The sequence below is a fragment of the Petaurus breviceps genome, unplaced genomic scaffold, assembly GCF_028583685.1.
Source record: "Petaurus breviceps papuanus isolate PSGF00001 unplaced genomic scaffold, PetGlider_PUasm1.0 90734, whole genome shotgun sequence".
In the NCBI taxonomy this organism is placed as follows: Eukaryota; Metazoa; Chordata; class Mammalia; order Diprotodontia; family Petauridae; genus Petaurus; species Petaurus breviceps.
This window is the reverse complement of record NW_027187327.1, coordinates 1,083,607-1,102,150: the sequence shown is the minus strand read 5'-3', so window position 1 is coordinate 1,102,150 and position 18,544 is coordinate 1,083,607. Positions and strand designations below refer to the sequence as shown.

General features: G+C 37.2%; 2 long non-coding RNA genes across 2 annotated transcripts in view; both read right to left on the bottom strand.

Moving 5' to 3' along the window:
* LOC138145292 (uncharacterized) overlaps window positions 1-12,738 on the bottom strand; it is a 42,718-nt gene extending 29,980 nt beyond the window's left edge. The window contains exon 1 of the long non-coding RNA XR_011164174.1: window positions 12,428-12,738. This is a non-coding gene — a long non-coding RNA (uncharacterized lncRNA). The remainder of the gene's footprint in view (window positions 1-12,427) is intronic.
* LOC138145293 (uncharacterized) overlaps window positions 1-18,544 on the bottom strand; it is a 139,054-nt gene that overhangs the window by 32,927 nt on the left and 87,583 nt on the right. The window lies entirely within an intron of this gene.

The window sequence follows — 18,544 nt, the reverse complement described above, 5'->3', positions numbered from 1 at the left end:
GAAGGAAGGAAGGAAGGAAGGAAGGAAGGAAGGAAGGAAGGAAGGAAGGAAGGAAGGAAGGAAGGAAGGAAGGAAGGAAGGAAGAAAAGGATTTACAAATATCTTCTCATTTGTTCTTAACCATCCTGGAAAGTAACTGCTATTATTATCCCCATTTTACAGTTGAGGAAACTGAGGCAAACAGAAGTTTAGTGACTTGTTCAGGATCACATATCCAGTGTCGGAAGTCAGATTTGAACTCATTTCATGACTTCAGATCCAGCACTCTCTATCCACTAGAAATGTAGGAGAGCAAAACATACAGTGAAAAGAGTTCTGGTTTTGAGTCAGAGGACTTGTTTTCCAATCCTAGCTGTGTTATTCTGAATGAGTCACTTGAACTCCCTACATCTCAGAGTTGGATTACATTACCTTCAAGTTCTCTTCTAGTCCTAGGATCACATGACAGACTTTAAGGGACCCTTAATACCAGGTGAAGAATTGAACTTTCTTTCAGCACTACTAAAGAGCCATTGACTTTTTTTTTTTTTGAGTTGAGGGAAACTGGTTAGAGCTTTGTTCAAGAAAGGTTACTGAGGCTACGCTATTGAGGAAAGCTTTGAGTTGGGAAGAGAGTGGAGGCAGGAAAGGAAGACCTGTTACAACATTATTATGATAAATAGTTCAGCTGGGTAGTAATTATTAAATGTATTCCTTTTTCCCCGGAATTTTTGAGTAAATGAGTTACCTCAAGCAATCTTTTATTGATTGTATGTACTCCATTTAACCAACCACTCTGCAAAAGCTCTCCTGTAATTAAGTGCCTTTTGCCAGGTACTGACCCAGCTCAGTACTGGACATACAAATATAAGCAAGTATAGCAATTCCTGCACTGAGGAAGCTTACATTCTTATTGAGTAAAACAACAAGTATAGGGTTGTGATTACCTGGACAAGTAAATAAGAGTGAATGGACAAATTTAGGTGGAGGCTAGAAGACATATAATGGATTCAGATGCCAGAAAATGGCATTCTCTATAGATGCTATACTCAAGGAAAGGACAAATAGAGCACAAATAAACAATTTAGTCAGTCAGGTAATAAAAATTGATTAAGCATCTCCTATGTGTCAAACTGTGCTGGGGATACAAATACAAAAGTGAAAGATAGTCCCTGCCCTCAAGGAGCATACAATCTAATGGGAAAGGTGACACACCAAAGGAAGCTGAAAAGGAGGGAAGTGACATGATAGAGAAGTCCAAAGGAGTATAGCAAGTTAAGAAATGAACAGAGAGCCAGCCTAGGGCCCATTCTTAAATGGAGGTTTGGGGAACAACTCATCACTCCATCACAGGGGCAAAGGGTAATGCTGAGGTGTGAATGCCAAAAGCTGACTCAATCTTGCAGGATAATGAGGTTCCCGATGATGATGTTCTTGGTGGTATGATGGAGGATCCAAAGAAGTATAGCCAGGTAAGAAATGAAGAGTTGTATCTCTCTTTGTGGTCAATGTGAATGTGGCTTTGTGAACATGGGGGTGGAAGGAGAGGAATGGAGGATAGGGAGAATGTAGCACTGTTTTGAGTGGTACCCAAGAAAGAACATTTGGCATTAAGATTATAGTGAGATGTATTCATCTCTGTGTCTTTGTCTCTATCTCAGTCTCTCTATCTCTCTGTCTGTTTTTCTTTCTGTCTCTATCTCTCTGTTTGTCTCTGTCTCTCTCTGTGTATGTCTTCTCGGAGAACTAGATGCCTTGACATTTGTCAATATTTACCAAAAATGTTGGCAAATGAATAAGAATAGGAACAGATTGATTTTTCATTGTCTCCAGTCTACCTGCCTGCTTGCAAATTAAATCAAGAAGTCATGACTACAAATAGTTAAAATCTTGCACAATTTTTTAAAATAAAATATTTATCTTTCAATTTCTGCCTCAGTCTACCTCACCTTATCCTATCTCGCAAGTTGTTATCTTATGGAATTGTCTAAAAGATCACGTCTTTTTCATGATAGTACATTGGAAGGAGATAGTTCTGCACTCTCACTTAAACACTGTGGATATTCCTGTGGTCTGAGATATTGTACCAAAGGAAAACATTAGACTTCCATCAGCCCCACCCTCACTACCTCCCCAGTCCACCTCCCAAAAAAGTAGGTTGTTACTTGAAAGCATTGGTTATAGATTTAAAAGGCTTGGTTCTGTATGTTCTTTCTGCATTGAGCCATTTATATAATTGCATTTAATTTACCCAACTAAACACCAGTAATTATGAACATGTATTCTGGATGGTGTTCTAGGTTTCTTGTTAGTAGTGGTTCCCAATTATAAAAGTACACAATGAGCATGACCAACCCATCTCTGTACATTTGTATATGAAAAATAGCAGTCTCCAGTGAATACCAGATGCTTTAACAAGCTGGTTTGGGAACGTCTTCCTCATTTCAGCCTACCTGCCTATGAATCAAATCAAGTCAAGAAGTTAAGACTACAGAAAGTTGAAATCATGCAGTTTTTTAAATTCAGATTTCATCTTTCAACTTCTGCCTCAATCTACTTCACCCCCCTCCTATCTTGCAAGTAAAGTGAGAGTTCATATCCTTTAAAATGTTTTTGTGTATATATGTGTATGTATTTCTATATGTTTGCATGTGTGTATATATGTAAGTATGTGTGTATAAACACACAAATATATCAGTGCTTAATTGTAGCCTTCTTGGGGGGGGCAGGGAAGGGGACAAAAAGAACAAAGTAAAATGTGAACAGCAGAGAACAAAATAAAACCTACAGGTAAGTAAAGATGGACAGTTCTGAACACAATGTGTGGTATTTATTATATAGGCTTTATTAAAATGGAAATTTATTGCTTTGTATTTGGATCATCTCTTATGTTTTGCTGTGCAGATGGCAATGTTTCTTTTTCTTTTCCTATATTGTATTTGTTTGTTTGTTTGTTTTTTCTTTTTCTTATTTTGTATTTAAGTTTAAAATTTTTTAAATTAAGAATAAAAAAGAAAATATTTTCTTCTCCCCATTAGAGATTAAAAACCCCACAACTAGAAAAAATTTCTTTTCAGTACTGTTTTTATCAAGAAATCTTTGGGGAAAATATAATCTAGAAAGAGATTATACTCCTGGAATCCTTTTGTCCAAGGAATAATACCTGGGAGTATCTTCCAATTGCATATGAGACCTCCAGATAAGATTATTTATGAGACCTCCAGATAAGACTACATTAAAGGTTCTCAATGGACTTGAATCAATTCAACACCCTAGCTCATGAGCCCCCATCAATGTGTTTGCTAGTCAGCCAGAGGTATTTTTAGTGAAAAAGCATAGATACAAATGAGATAATATTTGTAAAGCGCTCAGCAAAGGGCCTGGCACATAGCAATAGTATATCAAATAATAATATATAAATGGTCATCATCATTATTATATACCTGAGGCACACTTTCCTACATATCCATGTACTATTACTTGGGACAGTGGAAAAACACAGGGAATGTGCATGAAGCAGGACATACATATAGATTACGTGTGACCAGAGTAAACACATGTCTGGCAGCCCATTCCTTTGATGCTACAAGATAACCAATGTTTTCTAATGCAGTCTCTGATGGCACGTAGTTTCCACCTGATATCTGGGGAGAAAATATATCTTCTCAGCATGGCTCTCTATAGTTTTCTCTGTGGCCATGATTGATAATATTCCACTGGTTCCCTGGTCACTTCTAGTCCTTTTCCAGAATAGTCCCATAGGGCATGAGATTGTGCAGCATTTCTCTGCTTCCTGCTGCCTTCTACAGTTGAAGCCTTCCCACATTTCTTTTACCTAAAATTCTAAGGCTAAGATGCTGCTCTTTGAGAAAGACAAAGATCCAATATATCCAGGCATCTGAATAGGGAAGAAAACCTGTAACAATTTTGCCTCCCCTAAAAACTACTCTCCATCATAAGAAGATTCCTTACCCCAAGTTCCAAGTCCTTTGGAAAACCAAACAGTCCTGGCTACATAGTGTCTACAAACATACACACACACACATTATATATACACACGGATACATACATGTAAACACATATACATATGTGTGTATATATACACTCTATATGTGTACATTATATATGTTTTGTCAGGTTTCATTGGTATTAAAAAATTTAAAAAATTTTGGCCAATAACATAAAAGTTTGCTAAAAGAAAAAAAACTGCAATAAACTAATATGTCTTTTGTTCTAGGGCTTCAAGAAAGGCTTCCAATTTTTTCTTAGGAAAAAAGGAACTAATTATTCTGAATGAGAAAAATATGTTAATATAATTTTATATTATGCATGTATATATGTATGTGTGCACATGTATGACTCCTTGCATAATGACAGATTGTTAAACTGAATTTTTAGAAGTTGCCCTTGTGACAAACTTCCAAGGATCCTTTAGACACAAGACCCTTCAATTTTTCAACCCAATATTCTTTTTGTCTCCCATGCAAATAATGAGGGAGAGAAAAAGTACCAAAATATACACCAAACTGAGGAGGCAAAGGCATTACCTTCTTCTTATATAGTCACATCTCTGAACTCATTCTTGCCTTTATTTTATGTATGTCACCATACAAAGGGATTATGGCAAAGACATAAAATTCTGCATACATAATTTAGTGAATTAGTGAACCTCCTCATCAAATCACTAAAGAGAGTAAAGGATTAATTCAGAAATGGTCACCAAATAATATTATTATTATTATTTCCCTTTTCATTCCCCCTGAATTTAACTATGTGCTTAAAGTGGTAATGTTTTCCCCTTCTTAATTCAAAACAATTTTTTCCTTTGTTTATTCAAATTAGAGGCTTTCCTTGGGGGCACTATAGCATAAAGAATATAAGTTATGGGTTTTGGTTTTGGGGGATTTTTTACCCGGGGTGGGAGGTGTGTAGCAAACTTGGATCTTTTTTTATTTCCTAGGCCAAATTTTCTTAATCTGTTACCCCAGTGAAATTTGCCCAAACATCCCCAATATTTTAAAAACAAGTGTCTTAATGAGATTTGTACAAATTTTCACTGGACTCATTGATAACAAATATCCTGGACCTTCTTTTACTTTGGACAGCACCTTTTTTTTTTTTGAAGACACGGGGTTTATAATGTACCACAGCATTTGATTTCAGCAATAAGAAGATTCTTTTTTTTCTTATTTTATTTTATTTTAAGCCACAAAATGTATTACTCAGCATTTTAATAAACATATTTAAGCCTCTTGGATGGAACCCACTTAATATGGACATGCCAACTTAAGACCAAATAACATACATTAAAAAAAAGATCACTGGAAGTAAATATTAAATTTAGAAGTATTTATCCAAAATAAAAGACAGAGGAGCTGACAGTCAATTTTCAAATATATAGAGCATAGAGTAGGATGACAAGTCACCAAATACAAAACTGGAAGAAGAAAGGAGGAGGAAGAAGAAGAAGAAGAAAAGAAGAAGGAGCAGGAGAAGAAGACAGCAGGAGGAAGACGAAGAGGAAGAAAGGAGCTGAATTAAAAGTTTAACTAATAAACTTCAGTCCTTACCTTTCAGGTTGACATTTGAAGCCATAATGGGCAGTGTTTCCCAAGGGGAACACTAAATCCCATCTCCTAGGTCTAATAAAAGGAAGAATTTAACTGACTTTCAGAGAACAACATGGACTCTATCTCAGATTTTGAAGAAGGCTTATTATGGGGAAGTATCACACAGGAAATTCTTGACTATTGTTTCACTTTTGCTGTAGCCTTTCAGAAAATCAATGTTATTTTATTCACACTGCTTGATAGGTTCATGGACTTAGAGCTAGAAGCAGATTTATGATTTGTCTGAACCATGACTCTGCAAACTAGGGCCCTTGGATCAAATCTGGACCTGCCACCTACTGTACAGCCTATGAGCTAAGATAGGTTTTTGCATGGTAGTTTGTTGACATTTAATCTGGACCCTGTGCCCAAAGTGTGTAGGAATTATCTTTAACTAGCTCAAGCCAATTGTTAAATTTTCAGCGTGTGAATTTATCCCTCAGAAATTGGCAATAGCCAATACATCAAATTTTAATTTATCATTTTGTCGAATGTCTAGAAGACTTAAGAAAATGTTAATAATGCAGATTAAATTTAAAAAGTGGATGCATACATCAACTCCCTCCGCCAGCCAGATTGTTAAACATTTATTGGTGTATCGCTACACTGCTCAATAACCATAGCTTGAGCTCCACAGAAATTCAGTTGAAGGCTCAGGGAACGAAATGTAGGATAATGATAACAGTAATAATAATAATAATAATAGTATGATGAAGATGATGATGATGATGATGATGATGATGATAACTGACATCAATATAGTTCTTTAAGGTTTGCAAAGTGCTTTATATCCATTATCTTGTTTGAGCCTGACAACACTCCTACCTGCATTTTACAAAAGAAAAAAATAAATGCAGTGGGGTTAAGTGACTTGCCTGAGGTCACACAGATTATTATTCTTTGAACACCATGTTAATGTATTTTAACTAATGTTAGTCTATTATCAATATTAAAAATAATACTTATGAACAAAGAAAACTGCAGAAAGAAAGATATAGCTTAGATGTAAGTTCCTGGCTATGGTGAAAAGTTTTGTTTTTAATTTTGGCTTCCAATTTCAATTAAATTGCTTCTTATTTGCTGAAAGTAATGTTCCTTTACCTTTTGTTCCAGGCACATAGCAATCATTTAGTAAATGTTTTTGGTTTATTGACTGATTGAAGTCCAGAAGTGATACTTTCACTGGAAAAAAAATTAGGGAGGGATAGGGGAAGATAGGATGCCAACTTTAAATATGGGCAAACAACTTAAGACATCACTGCCACAGATCATGAACATGCAATACCAACAATCAGAAAGGAAATATTTACAATAGACCACAGGTGACATACTCCAAGATCATAGGTCCTAACTAGCAATAGTTACCGCACAGCAGTCATAAAATACTTTTTAAAATGTCAGGCACATTAAAATATAGACATTGAACATATCAAAAACTAAAATAATTGTGGCCAACTAATTGAGAAAATAACTTCAACTGAGTTACAGGCTCCAAGAAAACTCCACAAAAATCAATATGTTGGGGCGGGTAGGTGGCACAGTAAATAGAGCACCAGCCCTGGAGTCAGGAGGACCTGAGTTCAAATCCAGCCTCAGGCACTTAACACAAAAACTAGCTGTGGGACCTTGGGCAAGTCACTTAACCCCAACTGCCCTACCTTCTGCCCTCCAAAAATCCAAAAAAAAATTTAATTTAAAAAAATTAATATGTCTATATGTAAAAAGGAAAGTCATTCAAAATAACTACAAAACACGTAAAATACTTTAGTCAGTCTACCAAAGCACACTTAATACTTGTAGAGACTTAATTACAAAGTGAACCTTAAATAAAGAACAACTTAAATAGTTGAATGAATATTCAGTGTTCATTTATGGGCCGTGCCAACATAATAAAAATGCTATAAGCAAAGTTAATTTTGGGGTTCAATGTTATAGCAATCAAAATGCCAAAGGAATACTGTATAGGACTCAATAAAAATAATCACAAAATTTATTTGAAAAAAAAAGAACATCAAGGGAAATAATGAGAAAAGTATTACTTGAAGGGAAATATTACTTCTAGACATCAAACTATATTATGAACCAACAGTCAACAAAACCATTTGTTACTAGTTTAAAAAGAGAAAAGTAGATCAGTGGAGCAGACTAGACAAGGGAGAAATAGAAGTAATAGAACTCAATAACCCTGTATTCAGTTATCCTAAAAACATTAATTACTTAAGAAAGAACAAGAATTATTTTTTAATGCCTTAGGAAAGACAAGGGTTACTGGGAAGATTGAAATGAAGTCTGGCAGAATTAGGTCAAGATAAACAATTTATACTATATTTTCAACAAATTCAAGAAGGATATGTGACCTGAAAGGCATGTAGCACATTGTCTGGTATTTAATAGTATTTAATAAACACTTGTTGATTGGAATATTTTGGATCATTACCATTAAAAAATTAGAAAAGAAGCAGATTGTATACCTTACATAGCCATGTGTAGGAAATGAATTCATAAGCAAAGGATAGAAGCAACTCCAAAAAAAATTTAAAAAGAATTAATTTTGATTTACACAGTATTGAAATTTTTTCACAAAAGAAGTATTTTTCTTTTTTCATGAGAAGAAAAGTTCACTGGGGGAGAAAATTTTTTTCATCAAATATTTAGGATGAGGGTTTGGTATCCAAGATATATGGAGAACTAACAAATATATGACTAAAAGTCATTCCCCAACAGATCAAATAGGTCAAAAAATAGGAACAAACTGTTCTCAAAAAAAAATATATGAATTACTGATTTATAAAAGAATGCTTCAAATCACTAACAATTAAAGAAATGCAAATTAAAACAATGCTGAGGTTTCACCTCACACTCTGCAGTCTGGCAAAGATGACAAAGGATGGGTTGTGGAAGGACAGGAACACTAATGCATTATTGATAAGGCCATGAATTAATAGGATCATTCCAGAAAGCAATTTGAAATTACGCAAATAAAGTAGCTAAAATTTCCATGCCCTTTGAACCACAGATTTAATTACTGAGCTAAAACCCCCAAGAAAGTCATTGATAAGAAGAAAATTCCTATCTACATCAAAATTTTTATAACAGCATTTTTTGTGATAGCAAAGAATTGGAAACAAAGTAGATGCCAACCAATTGGGGAATGGCTGAACAAATTTTAATTCATGAATGTAATGGAATATGACTGTGTTATAGGAAATGATGGATGTAGTGAGGAAAGTGATCTTGAGTATTTCTTATTCCTATATTTGCAGTGGAAGAAGTAGGGGCATAGAGCAAAATAAAGATGGAAAACAAAGGGTATATGCTTATCTTAAGCACAATTCTGCTGTCCCTTCTTGAAAATGCTGGATTGGGAGTCAGTGGACAAGGACATGTTCAAATCTTAACTTTGTAAGCTAAATGAAAATGAATCAGAAGCATTTGTTAAGTGCTTACTATTTGCCAGGCACTGGGAGGGGTGGAGGGACAAGGAGAAAGTATGTGGAAAACATACAGAAAGTCAGAGAGTTCCTACCTTCAAGGAGCTTCTATTCCAGTTAGGGGAAGACAACATATTTACGAGAGTGGTAAGTAAGCAGAGAGCTATGTTTGGGCCTAGAAAATACAGGAATGATGAGTTGAGTCATATGGCAATTGATTGACATGATCTTTCCAGAAATGAATGTTGACCTGATCACTGATGACTGTATCTACAGTTAGAAAGTGGACAGGGGAAGAGCTGGGAGGGAGGGTGCTTAGGAAATCTTACTTGTTAGGAACCCAGAATCTCAGGGTGGGAATTTAGTGTTGTAAGGGAGGCTCAGAGTAGAATCAAAGGACATGATATGAAGATGAGCCAGAACAGTGTGCTAGCATCTGGAGCAACCCAAATTTACTGCCTGTGTGATGCTGGGTAAATTCTCTTGGAGTGATGCTTGATAAGTCATTTAACCTCTTGTAGCCTCAGGTACCTTAACTGGAAAATTAGGTTGTACTAGATAATGTCTGAGGTCCCTTTCAGTTGTAATAGTAATAATAACAAAAGCTGGCATTTATATCATTTCTTTTGATCCTGTGAGCAGTAATCCTTTGAGGAAGGTGCTATTATTATCCCCCTTTTACACATGAGAAAGCTGAGCCTGAGAGAGGCTGAATGATTTGCCCAGGATCATAAAGTTAATAAGTTTCTCAGGTAAGATTTGAATTCAGTTCTTCCTAGCTACATATCTACATTGTTGTCGTTCATCCTTCATTTTCAAAGAGGACAAATGACATCACAATGTAATGGATGATATGTTGACTTGTGAATTGGATTTAAGTCAGGAAGAGTTACTCAAAGTCCTCAGCCTCACTTTCTTTTCCAGCATCACTGATACTCAGTGGCCAGACAAAAATTAAGAAAACTGGTTTATAAGGGTGGCTAGGTGGTACAGTGAACAGAGCACTGGCCCTGGAGTCAGGAAGACCTGAGTTCAAATTCAGCCTCAGACACTTAACACTTACTAGCCCCATGACCTTGGGTAAGTCACTTAACCCCATTACCCTGCCTCCCCCTTTCCAAAAAAATCAAAAAGAAAAAGAAAACTGGTTATAGCTTTAGATGCAGTAGATGACCTTGGCATTTTCAACGTCTGACCAAGCTCTAAGAGCTCCACAACTCCTGCTTCAGCCACTTTCATGGTTCTCATTGTTCTCATCCACTCATTCCTCTGGAAGAAGTCTTCACATGCTTGGAGTAGACATTTCCCCTAACTCACTGAGAGTCTTGAGGCCTATAGGTTACCCTTAACCTGCTTTGGACCGTCTGCTGATATGATTATCCTTCTTGGAGCCACAGGTAAGAGTTGAGTGAAGGTGGGCACCAAAGGAGGAAAAGCAGCTCTGAAAAAGGCGTGGCAGGACCTTACACCAAAGCACTTCTCACACGCTCCTGCCAGTCCTCCCTTAGCACCCCATACTCCAGCCTTGACATCACAGTGGCTCACTAAACCTATAATCTCATAATAAGAGATTATTTTATCAGAAGGATCATGGAATTGAACCTTTGGACAATTTCTAAAGCTTCCAAAAACATTTTTTATTATTTTTCCTCAGATATTTAAAGAATCCATCCATCTATATCACAAATTTCTCTTTTCCCCAAGTGAAAGATTCATCAAAATCTCTCTCTACAAACCACTCACTCCATATAATTATCTTTAAAGTTAAACACTGCATAAAAACTCTTTGAAAACATCAGGATCATTCGTATTCCTTTTAAGAAGAAGGAAATAACATATTTAGGAGACACAATTGGAAGACTAAGAAATATAGCTCTCTACTAATATACTCTAAAATGATATTAGCTTTGTTAAGTATTTGCCATATCACACTGTTGTCAACTAGAAACCTTTAGGTCTTTATCACATGATCTTTTTTCCAGCCATATCTCCATCATACTTTCCTAGTATAGCTTTTTTAAAAAAATAATTTTGATGCATGACTTTACATTTATCTCCATTATATGTTATTTTGGGGCACCTAGGTGGCTGAATGGATAGAACACTGTGCATGGAGTCAGCAAGATCAAAGTTCAAATCCAGCCTCAGATACTTACCAGTTGTGTAACCCTGGGCAAAGCATTTAATCCTGTTTGTCTCAGTTTCCTCAGATGGGGTCGTGAAAAGATAGATATGACTAGAATGATTCAGCAACAATACCATGCATCTCCAAGGTCTGGATTGGGGCAACTGGGTGACTCATAGGGTGGAGTACCAATCCTGGAGTTCAGGGTATTCATGTTCCTGAGTTCAAATCTGGCTTCAGACACGTAATAGCCGTGTGATTGTGGGCAAGTCATTTAAAGCCATTTACGTCAGTTTCCTCATCTGTAAAATGAGCTGGAGAAGGAAATGGCAAACCACTCTAGTATCTTTGCCAAGAAAACTCCAAATAGGGTCACGAAGGGTAGACATGACTGAAGAACAACTGAACACCAACAATATGTTACTTTTTGGGCTTTATCTGTTCTACCCTGTAAAGCTGTTGTGGATCCCCAGTCTGCCAGATGATATGTTAGCTGTCCCATTCAGCTTTGTGTCTTCTACACACTGTGGTACAATGGGAAAAAAAAAACTGCTCTGGAGGCTGAGGACCAAATTTCAGATCCTTCCTCTGATGCTGATAACCTATGTGACCTTGGATAAATCATTTAATTTCCATGGGCCTCCATTTCCTCATGTGTAAAATGGAGTTATTCTTGAGGGCCTCCAAGGACCCTTCCAGATCTAAATCTGCAATCCTATGATGTACATATATTCTATTCCTTCATCCAAACCATTGTACAACATGTTGAACAAAAGATAATCTAGGCAGAGCCCTGGGGAACTCTACTGGAGACATCCGTTGAGATTGATGTCCGTTAATCAATACTGTCTGGATCTAGTCAATCAACCAGTTCCAAATACACTCAACTATTCTATGATTCAATCTGTATTTCCATACTTTGTGCACTGGGATATCATGAGAGATAAAGTACCTTGTTGAAATCCAGGCATAATATGCTCATGTTGTTTCACAATCTGATAATCCAGGTTTAAAAAATTTGAAATCAGGTTAAACTCTTATAGTTTATTCTTAATTAGTCCACATTGGAAATTAATGATTGTTTCCTATTTAAGTATTTACCAAATGAGCCCTAAATCACCCCTTCTCAATAGAGTACTGGCTCTAAATTCAGAGGATCTGACTTTAAATTCTACCTCTCATACTCGCTATCTATGTATAATAAGTTCAGTTTCCTCATCTGCATAAAGCAGAGCTCTGGGATCTATGATCCTATGGTCTATGAAGAGGGGCAAAAAGTTTACCTTCTTCCATTCTTTGAAAACTGGTACATGATTTGTCTGTCTCCAGTCCAACAGAGCCCCTCCCATTCTCCAGGATTCCTCGAAGAAGAATTCTGCTTTGGAATTTCAGATGCCATCAAATCTGCTTCCAGTTAATCCCTGATTTGATCAATTAAGTTCTGTTCAAAACATGCTGTAGCTTTCCTAACCCCAAATTTGTGTAGGCTGCTTTGAGGGCTACACGACGTCTATCCATCATCAGCATTCCTTTTTCTTCATGATGATGAGGATAGATGGGAGGAGCGAAATCTGCAAAAGCCAGCATGGAGGCTCTGTTCTGAGCAGAAAGAAGCATTGAGCCAAATTCCCATCTGCTAACACTTATCAAAGGATTTTCCACCACAGGACAATAAAACATGACAGTTGTCACATGCCTAAGGCCTTGACACAAAAACCTATCCTGGTATTAGAGAACTTAATAGGCTTTAAAATTTGAGGCTTTTAAAGTTGACATATTTGCTTCATTTTCAAATCTGACAGATCCCTCAGAAGCAAAGAAGGAGAAAAAGAACAGAGTGACCACAAAGGCAATGCTAGATTTAACAATATGAGTGTACCTTATGGCATTGCTCAGAGGAAAAGATTTTGTAAATTTGTAAGTCCTATAAAAATCTGAATTAGTTGTGGTTTAATCATTTCAATCATGTCCATCTCTTCATGACCACATTTGAGGTTTTCTTAGCAAAGATATTGGGATACTTTACCATTTTCTTCTCTAGCTCATTTTAAAAGATGAGGAAACTGAGGCAATCAGGGTTAAGTGACTTGCCCAGGGTCACACAACTACTAAGTGTTTGAGGCTGGATTTGAATTTAGGTCTTCCTCACTCCAGACCTGGTGCTCTATCTACTATAACACCTACACTGTAATTATTATTCTTTTTATTCTCATCTTATATTGAAGATCAGTAAGTCAAAAAGTATTTATTAAGCACTTAGTATGTGCCAGGCCAAGAATTGAGAATTCAGAAAAAGACAAAAAACAGACTGCCTTTAAGGAGCATATATTTTAATGAGCAAGACATTTTTTTAAGTAACTATGTACTAATGAGATAGAAATAGAGTAGAATGGGGGTACCCTCAGACAAGAAGACACTAATAAGCTAGGGGACCTGGAAAATCTTGTGGCAGAAAGTAAGACTTCAAACTGAGTCTCATAGAAAGCCAGGGAAGTTATGAGGGTGAATATTGCAGTAATATAGGACAGCAAAGGCACAGAGATTTGAGATGCACTGCAAGTAAGCCACAATAGGGGATCTCAGAGTTCATGAAGGGAAATAAGATGGAAGAATAACCAAAAAGTAGGAAAGGTATGAGTTATGAAGAGCTTTAAATGCTAAACGGGGGACTTTATATTTCTTCCCAGAGGTGACTGAAAGCCAGTGGAGCAGGAAAGGGTAATGTGGTCATATCGACTTTTAAAATACCACCTTGGGAACCAGGGGAAGGATAGATTGGAGTGAATATAGACTTGATGCAGTAAGTCTAGTTACAAGCCTATTGCAAGAGTCCAGGAGAGAGAACTGATCCTGGAACAGGTGTTCTTTTCCATTCAAATGTTAGGGGTTCTATTGCACAAGTGAATGAAATGATTGCTTTTCAGACTATTACTGTTTGACAAGAATGACACTGTTAATGATGGTGGCAGTGAGAAGTCTAGTGGAAAAGAATTTGAGACTGGGGGTCAGGGAACCTGGGTCTAAATTTCTGCTCTTCTATATAATAGATTTAAAGCTTCAGTTTTCTCGGTTGTGAATGGCAAACATAGTTTTACTATATATCTCACAGATTTGTAAGAAAAGTACCAGGTAGAGCTACAGAACCCACAAAATGACACAGAGAAGCTAACCTCTCACAGAGGACAACCCAGCAGGCTGGCAGAAAGCGGCCAGCGAGGCACTCTGGGAGCCGATCCCATCTCTGTGAGAGCCTGAGGTTTTAGCCCCAGGGCAGGCCTAACCAACCACCAGCTGGAAGAACTTCAGATCACCAGCACCTGTAGCAGTTTCCAGAATTATCAACACATAGATGCTAAGGAAAAAGTGAGACATCACTGCAGTGTGGCCTTTGGGGGATCCAGTAGTTGGGAGTGCATTGGCTTTTGCCCCCAGGGTGAGAAGCAGCTGAGGCACCACAGGCCTGCAGCTGCAGCCACACATAGCTGCTTCAGCTACTGGCCTGCAGAGTGTAGGGGTTTGAGATGAAGCTCCCCTGTCTGGTGGCAGAGTCCTACTGTGGCAAAAAGCCCAAAAGACAAGCAATTGAGTGGCAACATGAGCAGGCAAAGAAATCAAAACAAACAGAGCAACCCAACTTTACACTCCTATTTTGGAGACAAAAATGATCAAAGCATGAAGCAGGAGGAAGACAGTGAAGTCAGAACTCCTGCATCAAAAGCTTCAAAGAAAAATACTAGCTGGTTACAGGTCATAGAGGACCTTAGGAAGGATTTTGAAAAGCAAATAAGAGAAGTGGAAGAAAAAATGGGAAGAGAAATGAGAATGATGCAAGAAAATTATGAAATGAGAGACAACAACCTGACTGAAGAAAATAACACCATAAAAAATAGACTAACTCAAATGGAAAAAGAGGCTCAAAAAGGCAATGAGGAGAAGAATTCCTTAAAAAGTTGAATTTACCAGATGACAAAAGAACCTCAAAAGCTCACTGAACTAGTAGTTCCTTCAGAATTAGGTTGGAACAAATGGAAGCTAGGAACTTTATGAGAAATCAAGATAGTATTAAACAGATCCAAACAAATGAAAAAAAAATAGCTTGTTGGAAAATCCACTGACTTGGAAAATAGATCCAGGAGAGATAATTTAAAAATTATTGGACTACCTGAAAGTCATGATAAAAAAAAAAGAACCTAGAAATCATCCTTCAAGAAATTCTCAGGGAAAACTTCCCTGATGTTTTAGAACCAGAGGGCAAATTAAAGGTTGAAAGAATCCACCCATCACCTCCTGGAAAAGATCCCAAAAAGAAAAGTCCTGGGAATATTATAGCCAGGTTCTGAAATTCCCAGATCAAGGAGCCAGGAAGAAACAATTTGAATATTGTAGAAACACAATCAGGATAACACAGGATCTGGCAGCTTCTACACTGAGGGATCGAAAGGCTTGGAATGTGATATTCCAAAGGTCAAAGGAGCTAGGATTAAAACCAAGAATCACCTACCCAGCAAAACTGAGTATTATGTTTCAGGGGAAAATATGGTCACTCAGTGGAATAGAGGACTTTCAAGCATTCTTGATGAAAAAACCAGAGTTGAATAGAAAATTTCACATTCAGATACAAGAAGCAAGAGGAGCATGAGAAGGTAAACAGGGAAAAGAAATCATAAGGAACTTATGAAAGTTGAACTATTTACATTCCTACATGGAAAAATGATAATTGTAATTGATGAAACTTTTCTCAGTATAAAAATAGTTGAAGGGAATACATATATGTACATATATATATATGTCTATATAGGAGGGTATGTGGGAGTATGAATACATATGTGAATGTGTGTATATATGTTTACAGGTACACATAGATAGAGGGCACAGGACCAATTTAATAGGAAGGAATGATACTTAAAAGGTGAAATTAAGAGGTGAGAGAGAAATATAATGAGAGGAGATGGGGAAAGACAGAATGAGGTAAACTATATCATATAGAAGAGGCAAGGGAAAATGGTTACAATGGAGGGGAAGAATAGGAAGGCAAAAGGGAATGGGTAAACCTTATTCTCTTTGAATTTGGCTTAGGGAGGGAATGACATACACACTAAACAGGATATCTCACCCTACAGGAAAGTACAGGGGAAGGGGATGAGAGGGGGGATGATGGAAGGGAGGGCAGGCTGGGGGGGAGGGAAGTTGGAAGCACCCACTTTTGAAAAGGGATAGGATCAAAGTAGAGAATAGAACAAGTGGGAGGTGGGATAGGAAGGAGGGAAATTTAGTCAGTCTTTTACAATATATCTACTATGGAAATATTTTGCATAGCTATACATGTACAACCTATACTAAATTGCTTATCTTCCCAGTAATGGTGGGTGACAAGGGAGGAAGGGAATCAATCTGGAATTTAAACTTTTAAAATCAAATACTCAAATATATATATATATATATATATATATATATATATATAATTAATATTATTTTACATGTAACTGGGAAATAAGAAATACAGGCACTAGGGCATAAAAGATCCACCATGCCCTACCAGAAAGTCAAAGGGGGTATGGGAGAAGATATGGGAGAGAGCCGATTGGAGGAGGGGATATCCAGTAGGATCGCTATTTTGGGGCGGTGGGTAGGGGAAAAATGGGGACAAAATTTGGAACTCAAAATCTGACAGAAATGAATGATGAAACCAGAAGTTAATAAAGCATTTGATTTGAAAAAGAAAATACCATATAAACCTTTGAGTGTTAGAAAGAGGAGGGGTATGTTTACTTAGTTTTCTTCATGATCATATTTTAGGGGAATCTGTCAGGCTCTTGATAAATACTTATTGAATTGAATTGAAAATATAGCTCTCCCATTCATTTTGCTCTAGGATTGAAAAAGGGCAATGTTCATCTGACTTTCAAAAATTGAAACAAGGCAGAATATGAAAATTATTGTCTGGAGAGAGTGATTTTAATTCCTAGCAAAATGCTAAAATGTATTAAAAGAATCATTTGGGAGCTCCTAGAATAGGAGTCAGTTTCTCTCCAAGCTGTACTCCCTACTTCCTCTACAATGTCCCCAAAATCTCTTCTCATAGAAGCTCATTCCAGTCCTGGAATTCACACAGTAGTTTCACCAGCTTTCCCTGTAGCCTCTTCTTCTTAGTGGACAGCTCCCCCCAGAGCCTTCATTCTTCTGCAAGCCTCACCCCCAACCTTTTCTACCTTCTTTCCCCTATCCCCAAGATTTTCAATTTCCTTTTACATGTTGCCTTAGTTCTGTTAGAATGTAAGCTCTTTCAGGGCAGAGACCATTTTTCTGCTTGTATTTATATTCTCTGCAGTTAGCACAGTGCTTGACACCTAGTAAGTGCTTAATAAATGTGAGTTAACTAGCTGGCAAACAATGACTAACATAAGAGTCAGTATGGCTTTCTCTCTAGAACAGATTATACCATGTGAATTAATTTCCTTTTTTTACACAATACACTAACAGATTAAGGGGATTCCAAGGATACCTAGATAGATTTCAGCAGTATATTTGACAAAGTCTTTCATGTTATCCTTTTGAACAAGGCAGAAAGATATGGGCATGATGAAAGTACAGTTAGGTAGATACAAATAGTAGCCACCAATAGGTTGATAAATTGGAGGGATATCTCTAGTGGAGTGTATCAGCAATGCCATATTCACAATGCCTATAGAGATTACAAATATGCTGATATAATTATCCATCACAAAATACGTCAGGTTTGCCATTTGGGGAAATAAACTAGAAAATTTATTAAGATACCAAAAGACTGAGTCCCAAAACCAGAAAGTGAAAGCCATCAGAGTAGTTATGACATTGGCACAGGTAGATAAAGTAGAAAGCACCCACATTTTCAAGCCTTTAAAACAGAACAGGCTACCTCAGGCAAAGGTCCTCCTCTCCCCACTCACAGCAACCACCCAGTGTCCTGGAAGTGTGCTCCCAGCAGCTCCGGCCCCTGGCAGTCCTCAGCAGGAGTCCTAACTCAAAAAAAAAAAAAGGCAACCGCCACCAACTGCCAACCGCAGGACCGTTAGCTCGGCTTTTCACTTTCTCTTGCTCTGCTATGTCAGCACGTCCATGGGGCATGGGAGATCTTTAAATCCCATAACCCTTACATGGAGTTCCCTTGGGTGTCAGTCCTTTACCCTGTGCTGTCCAACACTTGTCTTTTTACTCTTTTTTTATTTTAATTTTAATTTTTAATTCAATTTTATTTAATTTTCAATTCTAAATTATTTCTCATCTTTCTCCCCTCCTCTTCCCATTGAGAAAGCAAGAAAAACAAAGTCATTATGAATGTGTATAGTCATGAAGAAAGAGAAGAAAAGAAGGAAAGAAGGAAGGAAGGAAGAAAGGAAGGAAGGAAGGAAGGAAGGAAGGAA